The 22989-nt window shown below is 34.1% G+C and overlaps 1 protein-coding gene and 1 long non-coding RNA gene across 5 annotated transcripts in view; both read left to right on the top strand.

Moving 5' to 3' along the window:
- Positions 1 to 22989, top strand: part of CADM2 (cell adhesion molecule 2) — a 585014-nt gene that overhangs the window by 309802 nt on the left and 252223 nt on the right. The window lies entirely within an intron of this gene.
- On the top strand, positions 269 to 21757 carry LOC140682226 (uncharacterized). The gene is made up of 2 exons (XR_012053575.1): positions 269 to 2528; positions 2784 to 21757. It is a non-coding gene; the product is annotated as an uncharacterized lncRNA (long non-coding RNA).

Here is a 22989-nt window from a genome sequence, read left to right on the forward strand (position 1 = left end):
CTTCATGGAATTTGCAGTAATTTAGTTTAGAACTATTGACTGGTTTCCAACAGTGACTGACTTGGTACAATGTACCCATAAGTGCATTTTTTTTTGTTGATATATGAGGAAAATAGGAGTTCTTTAATAAAACAGTTTCACGTGTTAGTCCTCTTTAAAGCTATTGGTTATTTATGAGTTGAAAAATGGTAGGAAAGTGGACAACTGAAGTATAGGCAGAAGGTGGTTATGTTTGTTCTGTCAGTATAGCAACAGCTGAACCGCAAATGAGAGTGATTTAGCAAAATGTAAAAGTAATAACAATTATAATGGTATGCTGTGTGTTTATGCTTCTTTTATCTTTGGTTCAAAGGGTCATACACTATCTCTGTAGCTGTGTCTTGAAGAGTTTTGAAATATGCTTAAAAACCCTTGGAAAGGGGGTCCTTTGAATTTTTATGAAAGTTGTTATTTATTGTGACCAATACGGTGGGTTTTTTTCACTATTCAGAGTATAACTTCAGGAGAGATCTGCTGTAAATCTAATTTTTCAGTGTTCTGAAATTATTCAGTAATATGATATTTCAGTGTTTTGAAATTATTTTGTTTTCTGCTATTTGATTTAAAACAAGATGAAATCATCCATGGCATTGCAATTAAATAATAAGACAGAGAAAGAATAAAGGCAAAATGAGGTAATCAACATGTATAAACAGTTAATCATGCAGATGTCTTATAGGCACTGACATGGAGGATTTCTGCTTTGGGTGGCTGTGGCTCATAAGGAAGGTTTGCAGTGTTGAATAGGTCTAGAATTGAGAATGTTGGATTCAGGTGAGTTTTCCTCCATAGTGTTTTAATCACAGCCAGCAACCAAATAACTCAAAGCCACTTAGTCCTCCCTCCCAGACAGCTGAGCTGTCCTGGTCACGCTCCCTTCCTGCTCCTTGTGCCATTTTTCACCGGCAGAGCACAGAAACTGAAAAGTCCTTGACTTATATTAAGCGCTACTTACTAACAACTAAAACATCAGCATATTATCAACATTAGTCTTACTTTAAATTCAAAATGCAGCTCAGCTACTAGGATGAAAGTTAACTCTATCCCAGATGAAACCAGGACACCCTACAGATGTTCCATGTGGCTGCCAGAAACTGGGACTGAGAGCACAGCTGTAACACAGATTCAAGAGTAATGCTTAATTCCATAGAGTATTTGAAAATAAATTTGTGAGGTTTGTGAAGTTATTAAATACATCAGCAGAACATGGTGGAAATGTTCACAGGGAAAATATTTTTTTTATGTATCACATAATAGATACAGGTTTGTGTTTTTAGGCACAGGACTGCAAAGTGAGCATAAGGATGAAAGTAAATTTTAGTGATCTCTTTCACTGTAATATGCAGGAGTCCTGGTGACAAGGTAATACTTTACTCTTAAATTAGAAATGGTATTGTAGTAGACAAGAACTGGATTTTTCAGGCTACCTTGAGTCTGGCATTTTCTCCTTTTGAATATTTTGCTTAGCAACCATTACTTTATATGATTTTGTAGAGACAGTTTAATATTTATGTAATGATGGTGCCCATGGGCTTGATCACAATCAAAGACTTGTTGTACTAGCATGCATATAGACACAATTTCTTTGCTCTTAACTGATTCTCAAGTGGAACTTCTAATTCAGTGTCATCACGTTAAAGCTCCAGGGAAAATATGTCACCTTACAGCTGTTTTTTAAGTTAACAAAACTACATTATGACTTTTTAGAGAGTAATATTTACATTATTTGGAAGAGACTTGGGAAACATGAACTTCCTGAAGGAGAAATTAAGGAATGTTGAAAGAGAAGGTTCCCCATAAGAACAAAATTACTTTTTTTAGCAGGGTTGCATAGGGACAATTATAGAATTAATATCTGCTTTAAAATCTTTCCTATAAGATGAGCAACTGGGAGGTAATGGGCTGCAGATTTTCAGCAAAATGGCAGTGTTTTTTTTTTTTTCTCTTTGCCCACTTGGTACAGCATGAGGTCAGTATAAAAAAATATTACTGCAAGTAGAGAGAAAAAAAATGCTTGAGCATTATCCACATTCAAAAGAGAATGCTTAATTTTTTCAATGCAATTTATAGACCAAATCCCAGACTGAAGTTTTCACTACTAATTTTGTAGATAATTTCTCTTCAGTGTTCAAAGAGAAGAAACAAAAAATCATACCAGGCTTCAAAGATTTAATTTATGAAGAAAGATTAAGGGGGTGACTGAAAAAGAATATATTTTATGGGTAGTGAAATTTATGTATTTGAGGGGGAGATGGCTAATGTTAAATGAACTCTTTATTCATGCAGAAATCAAAATGGGGGAAATCAAAAGATATTAAGAAAAGCTTGGGTGAAACATTTTTACCCATAAAGCAATAAATGTATGAAACAAAATACTGAGAAGTTTATTCAAGGATAAAGCATTGATGGATTCTAAAGGTGTTTAGTTTCTGAGGATAAGAAGATATGGAAGTGAAATACTTGAATAGAATGAGGAAAGCATAAATAAGGTGCCAAGTTTAAGTTGTGTTGTTTGAGTTTTTTTCCCCCTCCAGTCTTGAAATTTAAGTATTTGAGGTAAGGGAAATGTATTTTAAAGGAAATTATTGGTTTTCTCTCTTTCAAAACCCCTTTTAAAGATGAAAGGAAGATTTGAACCTCTCACACATAAAGTTCTTTGAACCTTACCTCTAAATCTTGGTAACTGCCATAAAATATTATGACAAATTATGACACAAAATATAATGCAATACAACTTAAATAAGGTTTTAAATTAGCTAATTGTGTTTAGTGACTTGCAAGCACTATGTGAATGGAGCCCAGTCAAAATTTTCTATATTTTAATAGCATATGTAGGTCCATTACACAAAGAACCTCAAAACGCAAAGAAAAAAACCACAAAATGCTTAACAATAGACTGCAATCACAACTCTGTTTAAGGAACATGCTGAAGTAAATAGTGGTATTTATATGGGAAATATTGGCACTTGACAATAGTTTTGTTGAAACAAGATGTTTTGGTGCAAGATTTAAATTGTTAGGCGTCCTATTGCTTCTTTTTTTGGGTGTAGTAACACTGATTTTAGAAACTCCATATTTTCTTTTTTCTGCTTGGCAGACCAACAGAGTAATGTAGCTCTCAGTTCATAGCATGATGTTTTGTTAGTCAGGATGTGCTGTTTGCATGAAGTGACTGGAATGGGATGTGTCTGGACAGCAGAGCATGTTTGTGGTCAGACATGGTGAAAAAACTCATTACATTTTTTGAACTTGCTGCCTGATTTTTGTCTTCCAGGGGCTCGTGTAATAAGGGTCTTTTATTCCAATGGAGAAATCCCAGATTGCAATCTCATGGTTTTAAATTTATGAAAGGTGCTCAAAATGTTTTGTCTTCTATTCAGATGTGCTGGAAATCGCTACCTAGACCAGCATCTTCTAGCCATGATGTTAATTTTGGACCAGACTTTACCTTTCCTGCACATAGTGCTGAGGTAATCCATCATCACACTAAAGCCAGGGAAATTCAATCCATCACTGCTGGATTCTGATACAGGGCTGTAAGGGGGATGCAAGTCATCTTCCCAGTAGTAATCAAACAGCTGTGATACATGCCACTTTAAGCTTGTATCATCCCATAATAGATGGGTTTCTTCTACATGGGAGCCTGCTGCAAAATCTTCTGACAGATGGACTGTCTTGCAGAGGTTTCTTTTTGCAGAATTTAAGGCTGTGAGCTAGTTATTGACAAATACTACATCATCAGTTCCAGCTGAAGACACAGACTAATAAGTAGAACATTGGCACTAATCCTTATTTAATCAGCCTTAAAATGGTAATTTCAAATTGATGAGGGCATAGGGAATAGATTTTATACTTTTAAAGTGCTTCTAAAAATACCAGGAATGTGTGTATACAACCCAAGGATGAAATTAAAGTGCATTCTGCATGTATGGTGAGTGAAGCATGCTACAGAAAGCTGAGGTTGGAGTCATACTGGCATCAAATCATTTCTTGTTTTAAAAACAATGCATTCCCACTCCGGGTTTCAGAGTGTCTGAGGGAGCACTGTTGGTTTATTTTTGTTCTGTGGCTTTTTGTTATTTACTCAAGCCCTTTCAGACGCTGTTAAAGCATGCTAAATCATTAACAAGCTTTAATATAAAAAGCCCCAAAACTGTAGCAAGCTAAAGCATCAGAACTCATTAATCTGAATTCAGTTATCTGTCTAATATAGCCTCAGTATTGACAATATTGACAATTATTTCCCAGTTGTCTTTACTGTATATTTAGAGAACTTGAAACTGATAGCTAGACCTTTGATTTTTACAATTCAACACACTGATCTCTATAATGCTTTTATTTGTTTAATAGTGGTAGTGGCTATTATTATTAAATATGACCAAAAGTATTCATATGAAAGCAGAAATAATTTGTAGCCACTTTGAGAGTTTCAGCACAAATAAACAGAGTGCAGCAAGAGAAGATTTGCTGTTCAGGTGGAGTAATACAAATATTTAATCAGCCTTACTGAGTGCATTAGTCTGCAAACATCAATCTCAATCTATTTTAAAACTAAGGAAGGTGAGCCATGGAACATGTATCAACCATGCAAGTCCTTTGGTTGGTTTTTGGAGTTTACTAACTTGATTGTGTTTCAGATGTGAGATTTATCTAAATACAGTTAATTAATCACCTAATGATGGAAAGTAGCTTTGTGGGAACTGAGACCAGGAATGTTAACAGACACCAAATAAAAGGTGCTTACAAACTATTTAAAGTATAAGAGTTATCATGGTATAGGCCTGAGCTTTTTGGTGCAAGCATTCACCTAACTCAAGCAGAAAAACTCGTTCTGGGCTGATTTTGGCAGGTGCTGTGGTCAATTCACCCAGTGCTGAAGCCTGTGCCCCTTAAAGAAGACTGCTCTTGGTACTTGCATTCTTTAATCTAGGCTAAGATAGCTTCTTACACTGCAGCACAGAGTCATTCTGAGGCAAGGATGGAGAATGCAGTGTCTAGAAATTACCTCAATATTTTTATGTAAAGATAGTTATATGGATAACAGGTCACATTACTGTGGACAATATTTCACCTTTTCTGTGAAAAAATCAGATTTAGTCAGTAGTAACTTTTGCAACCTTTACGTTTAGCAGCAATTCAAAACAAAGAATTAAGCCAAATATTTTTAAAAAGCAATAAAATATGGGGTTGTGTTAATGAACTGAATCTTCTGTTTTCCTTTTAGTTCTTGATGCAAACCAGCAAGCAGTTAGAGTGTTTCTATAAAGCTTCTTATAGTTGGTACAGAAAAGCTGCTAGAGATCATTCTACACTCTTAAAATATATTTAAACTGTATCTTTTTTCTTCAGTGAAATAATCAGTAGATTTACTTGCATAGATTTTTATCTATTTGACAATATCTTCATCCAGCAGTTCTGGAGTTACCTTACAGACACAATTACCAAAAGAAGTAAAGGAAGTGCACCTGAACCTTATTTTCAAAAGATTATGCCAAGAATACTGGAAGATATAGAAAGCCTAAAGCAATTGGTGTGACACCTGGACTACTGAAGATAACCAGAGGAGATAGAGAGGGATGGGTAATGCCCTTTGGTAAGCAGTAGAATTTTGAAGGCCTGTTATAAGCTTATGATGTGCTTTTCTCCCTTTCTCTTTTGAAAACACTTCAAACCTAACAAACATCCAGTATGCAAGTAAAAAACCACAAACTATGCACTTTTATTGTGAAAAACTCTTGGGATGTACTGGATGTTACCACCTTCTTTGTCAGTATCTTGCTGTGAGTAAAAACAGGTAATTGCTGCCCACAAACAAATATACAACCCCTTTGTTGTTATGAGTATTAATTTTGAAAGTCTTGTAGAAGTACAGCCCTGGTGTACTTTAGACCATCACCATCCCCAGCAATTTCACTCTATCTGTGCCTCTGATGTCACCTCATGAGAGGAAACCTGAGGCACTGTGTAGTATTATCCCGCTTGGGGTGTTATCCTTGTTTTGTAGAACACAGCAGTTTATACTTTGTAATTGCTTTCTAATCTTTGAGGTGAAAATTGATTGTGTGTCCTTCCAAACGCTAAATGTAGATCAAATAGCTTATGCATGCAGAGGGAAAGGGTAAAGAAGTAAAAATGTGATATACCAACCTTGTGTTTTACAGAATGTTACAACTGTAGCAGTGGTTCTGGTAGAACATAAGAAAAACGGTGGCAAACAATGAAAATATTTTAGTGCTTAGTGCATAACAATAAACTGGGAATAAACAGAAGATGATTTGTAAGAGCAGATTCAGACTTAAAGTGAGAGCAATTTAGGCAAAATATGCAGGTTGAGTAAGTCTCTAGAACTAACAAATATAAACTATGAAATGCCTTTAGCAATAGTACAATTAGATAGGAAACACACAGTATTTCGTATTCATAGGTTGGAGTTCAGGAAAACACACTTTTCCATACTGTAAAAAAAATCAACAAGTGAGTGAACGATTTCTTCTGGGTCTTTTCTGAAATATGTTGGTTGATGAAAGCTGAGGCTTTACAATCTATTATACAATAATAATGATTTTTATTTTCTAGGCACAGTTTTCATTAATATTTTTAATCAGTCATCATTGTATTTTTTCCTAACACAAGTGTTGTATAATAACCAAAATAGGACAGTTGTAGTGCTTTTTTTTAGCTCTCTTTGTTTAAGCCAGAGCACCAACATTTTAGTGAATTGGTTAGATACAGGAAAGTGTGGTAAGTTGCTTTATTTTGATGCGGTGTATAATGAGTTTATATGAGCACTGTAGAAGTTGGTATTTATCGATCTCCTGTCCAAAACAGTTGAAGTCACATGATGTTGAACACTAAACAAAGAGACCTTGTTGCCTCCTAGCACACTTCAAGGATGTTATGAAGATTGATTTATTCATAACAGTCTCCAGTTCCAAGTATTTGTGTATTTAAAGGTTGCTTTGAGCTTAGAAAAGGGGAAATCAGCTTTTATCAAAGGACCTATGCCAGAAACTGTAACAATTTGCTGTAAGAATTTGTAACAGAAATTTAGACCTAGTCTTGGCCCTGATCCTGCTTTATTAGAGTTTTTGTTGTGGATAATACAATCCAAGTAAAAACTGTTTCCAAAGGTAGGTTGCTGTGGTCCTCGGAGGACGCAACTGAACTCAACAACAATTTTAATATCTTGTGGTTTACTTTTTTGACAACATCTTTAAGGAAGTAACTCAAGTAGAGTGGCAAAAAATATTTGGGGTTTATGTTTAAAATAAAAGCATATATTTGAAGTTTTGTCCTTTGCTTCAACACCTTTTGGTAACCATTCCAGGTTGTGAAATCAATTGATGAATTTTTTTTGTTTCCAGGCACTAAAAAGACACTGTCTCTCTAATAAAAAAGACAGGAGAGCTTCTTCCAGAGTCTCCTGAGTTACTCTGACATGTCATTTATAAACATTAAGCCTTATTTAGTAGGTCTAAAAGTTCAAGCTTTTGAGAAAGCTTCCAAATTACTTTCATGCCTAACTCATGAAAGGCTTCTTATAATCTAGAACAGATAAGACAGCTGCAAGGAGGGTAGCACAGTGCCTGCTAGCAAGGGGAAGGGTTTTATTCCAGATAATGTGCTTTGTGGGAACTGCCTGAGATCTGGCTCTCCCTCCATCAGGAAATATCTTGATAAAGATAAGATCATGATAGTCAGTCTCTGAGCCTGCCAGGGGAAGGCTACGGGCTCTCATTGTTCATCTTTAGAAGGAATAACTTCCAAGAGCTGCAAATATTTGAGCAGTAATGTGTTCTTTTTAGTCTGAATCTTTGCTGCAATTTCCCTGTTACCACTGTGAAAGTCAGCAGTCAAATTAATTTAAAATTTCCATGTCTGCAAAATGTCTTAAGAGGGAGCAAAGAAGCTGGAGAGATTCTTTACCAACTTTGGTGGGGGTGTGTTTACCATCTAAAAAGTAAATTCAGAGAGGTTATTCATGTCTTCAGTAGGAATCCTTTAATATTAACAAAGCTTGTTCTAGCTTCCTCTAATCTCTTATTGTTTGGTTCAACTGTGTTTTGAGAACTCTCCTATGACAAATCTAGAGAAGGAAATTTGAAAAATACTAATGAGTGCTGCTTATCCATATTGAAGATAGTTTAAATTTAGATGAAAATATCAGCACAAAGTTTGAGTGGTAAATAAATTCACTCCTAAGCAACTCACTTCTCTCTCCTGTCTGATGAAGTAAAGTTTGGATAACAGATGAAATGGAAGTGCAGGGATGGCTTGTTAGCAGCAGCATTCATTTCAGGTGTCAGTGTAACTGATACTGCAAAGCCTTCGCTTTCATGTAAAACATTCCTGACTTCAGCTGATATGTTAGCTCTAATGGCATAAAGAACTCTCAGTAATTAGAGGGGGTGAAACTTGAGAGTTCTGAAAAATGAATTTAGTTTATGTAGAAACTCTTGTCTCTTACTGACAATTATTTTCTATGCTGATTCGTATAAGCATGTTTTCCTGTTGTAAAAGGTGAAGATAGTAGTTGCTGATGGGGAAAATATTGGTTAATTTGTTTCACTGATGCTTAAAAGTTTACATCATCTTTCTTAGCAACCCAGCATAGTATCTATATAACTAGATGTCTTGCAAGAGCCTGACTGTCAGTGCTGTATTATTGAACAGATAATTTAAATATTAACTGGAATATTTTTTTTTTTTTAAATCAAAGTTGTTCGGTATACTGGAAACTATCTAGGTGGGTTCTCAAATAGGCAATATGGTTTTGCAGAATTTCCATTTAGAGCTTCTAATTTTTTTTGGCAGGTCCTGCCCAAAATCTCCTTAAGCCCTCTGACACTTGGGCTGTTTATGCCACTGTAACTGTATTAATATTGTGGAGGAAGTGCCAATAGTTGCACTGTAATTAAACCTGCATATAGAGTAAGAAAAGGTTGGAGAGGGGAGATGAGAACTCAAATGGAAAAAAAAGTTTTTTTTAATATATTTTACTTCACTTATTTATATCTTCTGTGAAATAAAGGAGGAAGAGGGAACCAACTTCCACGGTGTGTTGTTCGATGAGCTGGTATTTCAGTGTTGGATTCCCTTTCTGACCCTTTCCCCTGGTCACACAGAAATCTCTGACTACTACATGTTCCTTCAAACCTGCATACCAAATTGGTTATGACATTTTATCTGAATGATGGAAGTCAGGGGAAGAAAATCATAGAGAAAACTGATGATTGTGTCTGTCACACAACCACTGACTTTTCTTTCCCAGAGTCACTGTGTTGGGTTTTCTTTACACTTCTGAATTAGAGCAGCTTCATGAGCTGCAGGGCTGAGGGCTGGGATGAGCTGCCAGGTATTTGACAGCTCTTGAGGGAGAAAATGAGAACTGCAAAAGAGGAGGAGGAAGATCCAACGTCGCACGATCTACAAATCCTCTTGAAATATAAGTTTAAAATTTGGTCTTTTTACTCCATACTGAATAATACCCTGTTTAGATTTCAGAAAATTAATATCCTCATTATAAGATAATTTAGCAACATATGGAGAAACTTCAGGCATTGGAATTCTTGTGAGCAGCAGCCTATTGGTAGCTCAGTGCTTGGTTACTTCTCACTGGCTGTTACTCTCGCTTGCACAGGATGTGGAAAATGTGCATGGTGGAAATTACATTCCAAGGAGGGATAGCCATTTATAAAGTGCCTGTTTTAAATCATTTCAGGCATTTAAACAATGGAAAACTTTATTCATTTAAACAAAGGATAAAATAGTTATATAGTATAATTATATTAGTCTTTGGCATTCTTCTTAACTCACTGCTTTGAAGGTGTAAAGAGCTATTACATCCATTTTCTTCATTAGCAGTTTTTTGGTCTTTTTCAGTCTTAGGAACGTATATGTATATGAATAAATATTGTGTGTAGATATTAAATTTGTATGCATACAAGTTTTAGAAAGTCCGAATTTTAGTGCTTAAATGGAAAAAAAAGCAAACAAGAAATATCTGGTATCTATAAAATGAACAAATGCCAGCATTATCTCTACTGGGACATGGATCTTAGTTTAATAAATTATTGGGGTCTGTAAACTCTTCTTTATTTTTTTTTTTTACCTCCTTTCAGAGTCAAGTTTGAGGGGGGGAACTGTGTTCATCCATGTGGGATTACAATCTTTCATAAAATCAGAAATGTGAAGGATGATCCTCATAGCAGAACAGCAAAAAGACAAGAAAATTATACATAGTTAAGCAAAGGTACAGTAGTAAAAGGCTTGTTCTGAATGCTCCAGCTAATAATGTATCTTAACCCCAAAGGGTTCCTTTCCTCTTCTCCTCCCCTGAAGCTGCTTTTTCATGTTATCTCTGCCTCAAACCTCTTATCTCTGCTCCTTAAGCTTCAGCATGGAAATCATGAAAAGGCAGGAAGCTGTGGCTGTAGAAGCTTGAAAAGAAATGTAGGAGAATGAGACTAATGCAGTCATAGTGACAGAAATCCTTTCTTGGGGGAGTGAGCCCTGCCTCCATGTTTATTCTTAATTTTTAGGGGATACAATACCTTACTGGTGAATTTGATAACAGTTTTATTACCTAAGACTTAAAACTGACTATTTATGACTTTCAATAATGTTATGTTAGAGACGGTGGTTGTTTTAATGAAGAATGCATTTCCTTATTCCCAGATAAAAAAGATCTTACATCTGTGTATGCTCTTTTTATTAAGAACTTGTTGACAGTTATAAGTCAGAAATCTAAGTCCAGAGCATTTTTTAAATTTTTGTCTTGTGTCTATAGGGGAAAAAAAAAAGAAAATACTTTTCTTAGTTTTTTTATGTGCAGATCCTCACTGCAGAACTTAGTTATCCTCCTTCAATGCAGCAAAAGCAAATAGGACCCTGTGTAGTGTTAAAACTTTCATTTGCATCTTTTGAGAACATCACAAAGATGACCAAAAATTGAGTAGAATTAGCTGAATTAGAAAGTAAAAAATCATTTTCATTTTAGTTTGAGAGTTCTGCTTGTTTCTGTTTTTAATGCAACTTCTAACATGATCATTGCTTTTGGATAACTCAAGTTCTAAATTTGTAAATTTATAATGACTAGAAACAGATAACCTGATAGTTACTGTTAGAGTTTTCTAACAGTGGTAGTTGAAAAGGAATAATCTTTAAAAAGTCCTGTTTAATAAAGCTAGTTTGTGGTTGTTGTTGACCCACCTCTTCCATATAATGATCATGGGAAAAGCCTTAACGTTTTTTTCCATCTACCTAGTTCCCGGAAATGAGAGATTTTGCTACATGAAAGTCTTCTATACTCTAAAAGAATCCAGATATTAAGTTTGTTATGCATATATAATATGTAGAGCTCTGCATACAAAGACAACAACAACATAAAGAAGATTATGTAACAATAACATAAAGAGGATTTCAGTAACTCTCCTTAAAAAAAAAGAGAGAAAACAAAAATTGCAAGAAGTTACGACTGTAATTTAAAACTTAACTAGTCTCACTGCATTTGAGAGTTCTTAATAATGAATGGTAAATTGTGCTTTTCCATTAATTGCAAAATAAACATGATGTAAAACAGCTGTTCCAGGAGGTGAATTTGCAATTTGTGATGCATGATTTAATCACTCAAAAATAACCTATCACTCTGAATCTTCTTTCTTGAATCATCTTTACCAGGCAATCCCATCTTGACATTACTTGTTTATTTTGCTGACAAAGTATTTTGAGGGGGCAGAGAAATGAGAATGAGCAAATATCAACACAGAGATAAATTGTTTACTTCAATCTGTGGTCTGTAGTAGCCACAACCCAAATTCTGTATTGTTGAAATTAGAATTATCTTGACTTACTAGATCTCCATTAATGGAAGAAGGACACAATATATTCAACAACAAAAGTATTTAAAAGAATTTTTAATCAGATCATGATAGAAGATCCTGACAGTTCTCCAGTCTTTAGAAAAAACTGAAAAGCACAAAACTAGCATTAAAAGTATGTTTGGTACTAAAAAGCAATCTGGCATGGGAAATATGGCCCTGTCTAGAAGTTTTGAGCTTGCTCAGCAAATGACCTATTATATAATCTTTTCAACAAGATCAAGGAAATTAAGTGTGACATTATTAGAATAGCACATACTGTGGGTATAAAACAGCTACAATAACCAAAATGAATACGCTGACTTACATCAAAACAAAAATGTGGCAAATTTAAAGGTTTTTAATTTTGACACATCAAAGCCTTTTCATTCCCAGTAAGTGTTGTTTCTTGTTTTGCACTAATCAGCACTTCCACAGCATTTTAAATTTATTATTCTTTCTTATGGAAAAAGCTTAAAATAATAGTAGCCAGCAGATATTCATATAACTTCAGGTGTCACTCATCTTGTCATGTGTATCAAATACATTTTGAATCTAGAACACTGTTTTGAAGTCGTAGATTTAATTCTCCTGTGGTTTTCTTTCTTGCTGCCATTATGGTGAACCCAGCTACATACACAGAGTTCAGAATTTCTGTATTGTTGGATCCACAATGAGCTTAAAAATCAACAAAACCGTTGCAAGTAAAAACTATTATTGAACAAGTAATAACTTCTGGCAAATTAATAGTATATCAAAAATGTAGCAGATATTAATTACTAACCTGCCCTACTCCTCAAGTTCCATCCACAAAAAATGGAAAATAGGGAAAAGAGAATTTTTTTTCCTTGTAAATAGGGAAAAAAACTAGAAATCTATGTTTTCTTTATAAGCTTAAAAATTACATGGAAAACAGAAAAAGGAAAGTGAATTATTGTTCTAGTCCATTTAATCTAGTTTCTTTCACCTTTGTTTAGGAAAGTTTCTGTTTCTGCAGGTTGTAAGGGATGGCAACGGCACTAGGAAACAAGCCTAGACAAACTTTTAGGCAGAGGCAAATACAGTTTAATTAGAATAACTATAAATAATTATAAAAGGGTAATTTTAGAAGCATCATACATACCTCTAATATTGTGTTAGGAAAATGGAGATCTGTTAAAAATTTATTATTGTATTTTTTTTTTTCAAATATGGTGCTCAAACTTTGTCATTTTTTCCATATTTTTTTTTTTTCTTTTAAGGGTTTTATTAAATAAAATAATAATAGAGAGTGGTTATTTCTGAAATGGCAATTTTCATTATGTGAAAATTAAATATATTCATTTAGCCTGATGATAAAGTGTCTGTACAGCACACTGCCCACAGGGAGACCAGCTGCCACATGAATTATCTGTCTCCCTTTGCCTCTTCTGGGGAAAGCCAAGCAAAGCTGTTCTGTGACTGGCAGAGGAGTCTGAAAAGATTTTATCTCCAGCTCAATGAACACTTCTCAGTCTTGAAATGGCAGTCTCAGCAAAGTGAGCAAAGTTTGGGGGGTTTATGTTAATTTTTCCTGAAAATTATTTTCTTCAAATTGGGAATCCAGAGAAATGTGCCAGTAATACAAGGAGCAATAGAAATGCAAGACAAACTTTAAACCAAAAAGGATATTTTGTATTTCTCTCAGAAAGTGTCCCTCTTTCCTGAGGGAGATGAGTTCCAAAGAAAAAGGGTTTTATGCGCTTCCAAAATGTTGAAGAAATAATCTACTGTCCAGCCAGGGACTGTCATGTAACAGTGCCACATATAGATGGAAAATGGAAAATTATAGCTATATAGGATTTATTTTAATTTACCTTAATATATATATGCATGGCATATATGTATGAAATAGCATAGTATGCTAGAGGAAGAACACAGATTTTCCCCATGCCTCTCCATTTGGATCTACAATAAGCTGATTCACTTGCATTTGCTCAATCCTATGGCAGTGCTAGAGACTTTCACTGCCTCCACGATGCAAAAGTCATTTTCTTTAAGTTAGTAATGTGGTGTGGTTTGAACAGATGCTTGTTTTAAAACAGTCTGGAAATGCATGAGCCAGGAAATTCATAATTGTTTGACAGAAAGGTTTGAGGTCTTCAAAATACTGCCCAGAATACCTTGAAAGCAGCCAAGGCACAAAAGTTGTAGAATCTGACTGTGGTTAAGGTGAAAAGAATAATTATTTGTATTCCATTTCAAAGCAGCTGCCTTCACTGGTCAGTACAAATATCCCAGGTAGAAAATCAGCTCTTGTCTAATCAGGGCATGTGCTGGACCTCTCTTCCACTGGTTGTTCCATGGATAAAGAAATTTCTATGTCAGAGGAAGCAGATTTAGTAAAAAAAACAGTTCTGTAGGAATACAGTTAGTTTCAAAATAAAACTTGTTCAAATTCTTAGTGAATTGGAGCCCTCTGGAAAATTGTATTTGGATGTTTTTTAGGAGAAAGGTAGAGTCGTAATTTAAATTGGAAGGAACTCCCAATGGCCATGAAGTCCAAGTGCCTGCTCCCAGGGCCTCAGGTTAGATCAGGTTGCTCAGGGTCAGCTTGATGGCCCTGCACTGCTTATCATTCCAGTATCTTTCTTATACTGGGAGACTTAATGGCTACTTTTGTGTGGTCTCACATAGGGAAGTGGGGTCACTTAGCTGCATTTAGAGTTCTCTAGATGTAAAAAAAAAAAAAAAATTCCATGCTGTTCTTACACAGGAAATAATAAAAAATAGAAGTCAGTTCTTTTTTTTTTTTAATTTAGTGAAGAGAAGCTTGGAAAAAATTTGTATTTTTTCTATTTAATTTTGTACATTTGACTTGTTTTAATTAAATTTCTGATAAATTTCATTCTGTCCGTTTGTTGGTGGAACATATTTTGTATTCTAGAACAATCACCTGCAGGTATGTGGGAGAATTTTTTTTAATGTTCTTCCACCCCAGTGTGGATGTAAACCATGACAGAGCATTACAGTGTGTTCTGTTTTAGATCACAGGAGCAGTAAATTACTTTTAAGCTCATACTGGACACTAGTTTATTTTTTAACCTTAAAAATCCTTACTTTACGTGCTTAAGAAAATACTTCCAGTGAAATCATGTTCTGTGTCTGATGATGTTTTTTCCCCCACTTCTTTTCTCATTATTTTTACCTATTCATTAAAATCACCAGCTGGGTAGCTTCTTTAATTTACTTCTGAATCTCTTCGGAAAGCTCTTCTAATAGTAATACTTCACCTCATGCATAAATAAAACCAGCTGCTGACCAGAGAGCAGCTTATGGCTGACAGAGTGTCAGCCTTATGTGCAACACCTGCCTCAGCTTTTTATGTGCTGTAAACAACAAGGTGCGAAATAAGCACACTGTGGAGCAATTGAAACGCAAAAGGAATTCTAATGCAATGTGGATAACTCAGATTGGGAAAAAAAAAAAAAAACAACAAAAAAAACCCCCAAAAAACCAACCAAAAAACCAAACCATAAAGGTGCAAAATAAGTCAGTAAAAACAAAAGAAATATTTTGTGCATTCTCCACTGTAATGGTAAAGTTAGTTTACTACATCTTTTAATCCTGGTATATAGGTAGAAGACTAAAATTCATTTTTCTAACAAGAAATGTTACTGGTATTTGGGGTAAGTCTGTTGGTATTATTTTCATTCTTTTTCCACACACGGATACTCTTCCTGAATCATAAAAAGGGTTGGAGGTGGACTTAAGTGTTTACTTATCTTAACCCCCTACATAAACATGGAACCTTTATGTTGGTTGTCAAGAACATTCAGTAAGAGAGATTGTGCAGTGGGTTGAGATCATCTCTCTGATTGCTTTAGCTCTTTTATAAATGGATTTTCCTTCTCATGTCTTCCAGACAGTCAAAAGGGAATCTTTTATTGCAAACCAAGTCCATCTCTTTGTGCCCTCCAACAGAGAAAGGGCAAAGAATTGAACAACTGTTCTCAGCAACTATTTGTGCATCAGGAACCTTTGAGTCCAAAAAGCAAGCGTTTTATGAGACACACAGACACACAGTTTTCTTTTGCCTTTTCTTCAAAATCATATATTTTGATACATGTGCAATTTGAAAGCTTTTTCCTATATAGGTTTACATTTGAGTTTAGATAATGTGTTCTTCAAGGAATATACCATGTGGAATAAATATCTGCTGTGTTGATGAGACGACAAAATTAAAGGGTTTTGTGCATATTTTGCTGCTCATGGTAGTGGACAAACAGCAAGCCACAAATAAAGCTGACTCCTACCTTGAGAATCCAGATCAGGTTCAGTAATTTTCTCATGACTGGTACAAGTGCCAGCCTGTTGAATTTGAAATTTCTTGTTTGAAGAAATGCTAGTTGCTAGTTTCAGTATGCTTAATTCCAAACTTTAACTGCCTGATTAAAGTACACTGTGTGTGTAGCATGGATATGTATCCACAAATATCTTGCCTATTTTTTCTTTCACCCATATCAGTTATTGTAGTTGTTTTTCTTTTATCTGTAAAACATTTTGTCTGAACACGCTTTTTTGGAGGCAGTCCTGGGGGTTGTTCTTTCTCTGTATACAGATGGCACTTTTGTAAAATTAATTATAGTGAAATTCCTAATTCTTGAAGCTTCCTTAAACATAATTTCTTATAATATTTTTCCTCATACATATTTCCTCATACCTGATGTGCCATTGAGCCAGATTTCTCTCTTTGAATTAATTTCCACATCAGAATCATCATTCAGGCTTTCAGTATAATGGGGACAACACCAAAATCAGTGCTGTACTGCTAGTCAGAAGGTAGTGTGACCTATCCAGCTGTTGCATATCTAAGCAGTTAAAATTAGCTCCTTTCTGGCCATTTTGGCAGGTGTATGGAAATAACAAAACAAGTTCAGACTCTTTCTGCATCTCTGGTAGAACTTTCCATCTTGTGACAGTATTGCAGACTAATTGATGATTACATTTCTGTTTGTATCACTGGAGAGTCCATGTTAAACAGTACAGATTATTAATTTAAGAAATTTATTCATATGCAACCTAATTAGCCATTATTTCTTACTGAAATATCTGTACCTCAAATAAACATGATTAGAGAGCCATTTAAGAAAGGTTGTAAGATTTCTTGGTGCCTCTGCTCAAGTCCAAAAACTCTGTTCAGTATGAAAGTTATCTTATTTCTGACAAAAACTGGTATTTCACATTTTATTGTTGCTATTCTATTCATTTTTCCACTAAAACATTTTGTGTCAGTACCAGCTTAAGTGTCTCCCAGACACAAAAACCCATGAAGCATAGGGCTTTCAGAACTTTCATGGATTCTACTTTTTCATGTCATTTGTGTTATCTCCAGATATTTGCTAATGAAAGTTCTCAAATAGTTTTTGAGGGCCTGGAAAACTCTTGGAATTTTTCTGTGTGTCAATCATTATTTCAAGGGTAAGAAATATACAATGACAAAAAAAAATTTACAAAATACATACAATAATGCCTTTTCCTTTCACTGTTAATATAATTAGAACATTTTGCATGTTGCTTCATATTTTTCAAAGCATGTCTTTATATTTCTTCTAAAAAATGTGAAGTTCTAAATTAGTGTCAGTACTTTTAGCTCCAAATCTAACAGGTTGTAGTGTACATTTCTCTAATGAGTTGCCTGCCAAAATCTGCCACCTGTTTTTCTTCTTTTACAGCATATGCTTTTTATAAACTTCAGGTAAACCTCTCCATTGAAGATTTTCTTAGACCTTAAGCAACCAAGAAATTCTTTGATTACTTCAGAATCCCTGTTGATCTCCAGGCTGTGTTTTCCCTTGCCTTGTAGGGATTTGCTGTTTTGTTAGGGTGACACAGTAATGAGATAGCATTTTCACTTTTAACTGTATAGTGTGTTTTCTTACAGAATGAACATGCACACATCCTGTGCAAAATGAATTACTGATGAAATTTTGTTGTGTTTAGAAGCAGTAATAATAAAAAAAAGAAAGGGAAAAAAAGAGCAGACTACCATTATCAGCATTGCATTTCTGCTTTTGGTCAATGTAAATGAAAACTTCACAGAGATTTTCCATTTTTGTTTAATTTAATCTATTCATCAGTTTTATTGAAAGTAATATAAAGTGACAATTAATTCTATCATATTTGGCTAATATGTAACTCAGCTGTCATGCACCCAGAGAGATTCTTTAGGGTGTTCATCTGTCATGTTTAATTTATAATACAGTTTTGTTGCATGAGAGAGGCCTATTTAAAGCTGAGTATATTTGTTTTTGTTTTTCTGAATGGAGAGGAAGGATCTGGAAACAGTGTTTTTAAAACTGCATTTTCATATATTTTCTTTGATAATATTGACCTTGGACATATATAATGACAAAAAAAGATTCAACAACTCAACAAAAGAGGATTCTTGCACAAATATTCTATGAGATGCCTGTTACATGCCTGCTGTTGGGAAGAAGAGGTCAGAAACAGTAGAAGAGATCAGATTATATCAAAGTAACAACACCCAATGAAATAATGATAAACACAGTCATTCATGTTATTCACTGGGAGTTGTATCTCTTTGCCAATTCTTAATAGGTTTTCCCACGTGTCCCCTCCTATAGTTAGTACTCAAAATATTGATTTACACAGTATAATTTATGATCAAAGAAATTAATCTCAGCGGAATTAATCAAATATGTCACCCATGAAGGCTAATCATATTTCATTTTCTCAGCTATTGTTCCATCATAGATTCCTTTCTTCTCATACTTGTGAAGTAACAGATGCTAATTCTATATACACTAAAATATACATTTCAATGTTTTTATCTTATTAAAGTTATGTTGAATAAGGAGAATTGATAGCAGAACTTTAAAAACAATTTATTTTTACAATGACCAACCAGTGTTATTTATAAAATTTTCTTTGTTTTAGTTTCTAGACAACTTTTCAGGTTTTCTTGGTACCTCATTCCTCTGTTGTGATTTTAACAATTAATCCAACCTCAAGAACAAAATCTGTAGAAGTAGCATAAGTAGCAAACCCCTCATTTGGATGTGATAATTTATCAGCTGCTTTGCTGGGAGTTTTTATCTGAAGTGTTGTGCAAAGGTCAATGAGGTCATATTAAAACAGTATTAAAAAAAGTCTGGCATTGTTTAACTCCAAATTTTCTAAAACATATGAACACTAGTTACATCAATGTAAAAGAACATTTTCTCCTGAGACATGGATTGTTTTCAAACATTTGGAAGAAGAAAAGCAACTTTGACTTTTGGCTGATATACTCTTTGTTCTTTATAAACTATTACATGACCAGGGCAGTTATACATTGCATAATTTGTACCAACTAGAGAGAGACAAATTGAAAAATATAAATAATTGAATGATAAACTAAGAAACTACATTTCACCTGTCTTTCAAATAATTCTTGATAAGCAAGACTAATTTTACTGAGATCACACCACGTGCTGTGTTCCTGGAACGACAGGTTTAGCATCTGAGTGATGGATGCCCTGATCTTCCATACACTGTTCTAAAGATCTTTGCTTCTTCATCAAGAAAACAAACAAAAAGCCCCCAACCTATCAAAAAAAAAAAAAAAAACCAAAAAAAAAACCCCAAAACCAAAAAACCACCAATACCTAAACTGGGAAGAAATAATGGTAACACCCAAGTTTTAGAGAAATAAAATAATAAAATACAGGATATATTCAGCAATATTTGCATTGAATTTTTTTTTATTTGCATGAAAAATTTTATGTCACATTAGTCAAATTTTTAAATGTTGTATTTGCATTACTATTCAGAAAGAAAATATTAACATTGAAAATCATTAATTGAATATGTAAGGTTTTTTTCAGTTGCTTATCCCAAATGTAAAGGGAAAAAATACAGGGTATTTTTGACAGCATTTTAATATTGAGTTGATATTCTTGTTAAATTTTAAGAAGACAATTAAATACCTTCCCACTGAAAGTGTAGATAGCAGTGGGATTTCCAGGATACATTGTGACAGAATTATTTTACTGCTATTCAATATTAAAATGAGATTTCAGCTTGCATCTTTTTTTATGTAGTTATTTACTTTTTGTCCATTTATAACCTATTTGTAATTCATAATCTGTGTTCTCTCAGAAGTGTCTCTTTTCTACTGTGTTTTCAAATACGTTTAGCTTGGGTGATCTTCATCTCAAAACTTCTACATTCTTGCAGATATAAATCAGCGAAGCAGAAATGGTTACAACTTCTGATTAGGTGCCACTAACTGCAAAATGAGGAAACCTTTCCATTCTCTTGATTTATGTCTCAAAAATTGTTTACATATTTTGTATACAGAGGAATAATTACAGCAGTTTTCAACTCAGAATATCTTCACACATGTTAATTAGGACAATTATTTTGCTGTAGTATGATTACTCAGACCTTCATGTTCTGTTAAATGAAAAGCAAAGATGTGATATTTCCATCAAGTTAAAATATTTGTGGTGATTTCCAATAACATTTTTGATCAGGACCTAATTACACAATCAGATTATTTTGACATGAGGCATCTTGCTAGATACTTGAAAGATTTACATGGATGTGAGCAGGCAATTTATACAGCTGCTAAGAACTGGGTGACTTACTGTGTTAACAAGTGTGGTAAAAAATTAATTTGGAAAGGAGGAGAAGATCTGTTTTAGGAGGAGATCCTTAGCTTGCTTTCAATATCACAGCATCATGTTCTGACACACTATAGAACAGGTAAACAAGAATAAAATGAGATCTTATTGAAAAATAACTGCTTCACTAGAAGTAAAAGCATTTAGAATTTTCTCCCTAATTTGCTGCTACATTGAACCTGTGATTTCTGAGTAGAATTGCCACATGTGGAACAAAAACCCACTACCCAGTAAAAGGTGTAAAGATTGTTAATTTACCTCAGTTCAAATTTTGCTCATAACTTCATCATTACCATTTTAATTGCTATTGGGCAAAATAATTTTTTGTGTCTTCCTCATATTTTTCAACTCCATGCTCTGTTTTTTCCTCCAAATTCCTGAAGGGAAATGTTAGAGATTAGGTTTAGAGGTTTGTAGGAATTTTTTCATGCCTATGGCTGTATGTTACCAATATATCTCTTAAACTAGAAAGCTTCCATTTGATTAGTTTAGGCTGTTAATGGAAAATTGATTTTTAACTAAATTTGGATTTGACAAAGATTCTTTGGGAAACAAGGATTTCAATTTGATAAATTGGAAAAGTTACTTCTCCTCAAAGGATGTGCAAGTGTTTAATGGAGAGTAATGTGAGAATGTACCTGAGGCACTGAAGAATTTGAATTTTTTTAAATGTAGACGAACTCTCAGAACCACCAGAAACATTCATCCAACAAATGTATCATCAGATGTTCTGTAAAATTAAAAACAGCTCCACCTTAATTTTTATGGTCACAGATGCATAAAAACTTAATTTTTACCAAACTTTTAGTCACTACAGTTTGGTTGCTAATAAGTAGAGTATTCATTTGAAGGTAAGGGAATGATACCAAGCTTCATTACTTCTAAATTTCCTATGAAATCTGATGTATAATTCATGATAAAGGGTCTGAAGTTCGTATCTTGCCTTAGCATAATTTCTTTGTTCTTTACAAGTAAGCTTGTCAACATCCTGATTCTTCACTTCATTTACGTTATGATTTTTTTATTAGATTCCAGTGATTTGTTATGTGAACTGGCAGAGGCAATTATTGGAGCAATGGCTAGAACAAAGACTGAGAGAACTGTTTTTCTCAACAAATAAATTTAATTGGCTGGAAAAATTTGTTTCCCCAAGAAATACAACCTGTGCTTTTCTGTTGTATTCTGGCTTCCTACAAGAAAAAAAAGCATAAACCCTATCTGTTACTTGTTTTCTAGTTTGACAACAGATTTTCTTTTAAATTTCTTCATAGAATACATCCCTGTTTTTCAGAACACATTTATTTTTTGTAAAGAAGGACTAAAGTTGCAGAGACCAAATAGATGGATTGAGTTAAACCACTGGTGTTTGGCACTTGATCACTTAATACTCAAACTGAATTGTAGAGTTGTTTTCCTCTTTGATGGACAAGAATGGTTGTGTTCTAATTTCAGACAGATACAATCTTTAGTTATATTTCCTTGATGTTTGAAAAGTAGCTGGTTTAATAGATATCATCTCAACTGTATGTTTCAAGTGCTTTGAAAACTGTCTCTCTCTGGAAAATTTATTTCTTCCTCAAGTTTTAATTCAGAAAGCATTAAGTTTTTAAGCTATACTTTAAGTGCACATCTAATTTATACTATATAACTTAGATTTGAAAAGACACATTGTTTCATTAGTCGGCATAGACCTGGGAGTTAAGGTGAATGCAGAATGTTTCATCTATAGAATCTCAGCAAAGGAGTTTATGGGAACATGATTTCTTGAAGTGCACTGCTGGCAAAACTAAGCAGTGCTTTCTCATGTGGATTCATTGAAATGTCTTAATAATTTTCTGAGTGTGCTTTTGAAATAACTGCCAAAATCACAAATAGCCAAGTTCAGACTGTGCCTGTGATAACAGCAAAACTAAAGATTAGGTATTAGTTCCAAAGTCCTTTGATCTTGTGCTTTTAAGGATGTTTTGGAAAGCTTCTGGTATTTATGTTCTGAATGTTAGATAGGAAACATGCACTCGATTAAAAATAAGTGTCATATTCAATACTCTCTAAGGACAAGACCTATAATATTCTATCAGAGGGAAAACTAGCTTGTGTTTTTGCTAGAGAATATAATATAGCGTATGTCAAATGTCACAAAGTCTGCATTTCCACGTTTTGGAAGGTTTCAGAGTTACCTTTTAGTTTCTTGTCCCAAAATCAATTTCAGGGAAATTAAGAATAAATTTTATGCATAGTTATTTTGCAGAGAAAAATTAAAGAACAGACAGAATGTGCTTGCTATGATTTCATGGCGGCTGGTAAAGAGAATAGAGAATTCCTAACCTTTTAGATTTTGCTTTTTATTAAGATATAACAAATGCTGTATTGCTGAAGTGACAATTGCAGTTTTTGTTCTATAATTATTATACTGATGATGAATTTGTATGACTTTTGATGGTAAT

Source organism: Taeniopygia guttata, chromosome 1 (assembly GCF_048771995.1).
Source record: "Taeniopygia guttata chromosome 1, bTaeGut7.mat, whole genome shotgun sequence".
NCBI lineage: Eukaryota > Metazoa > Chordata > Aves > Passeriformes > Estrildidae > Taeniopygia > Taeniopygia guttata.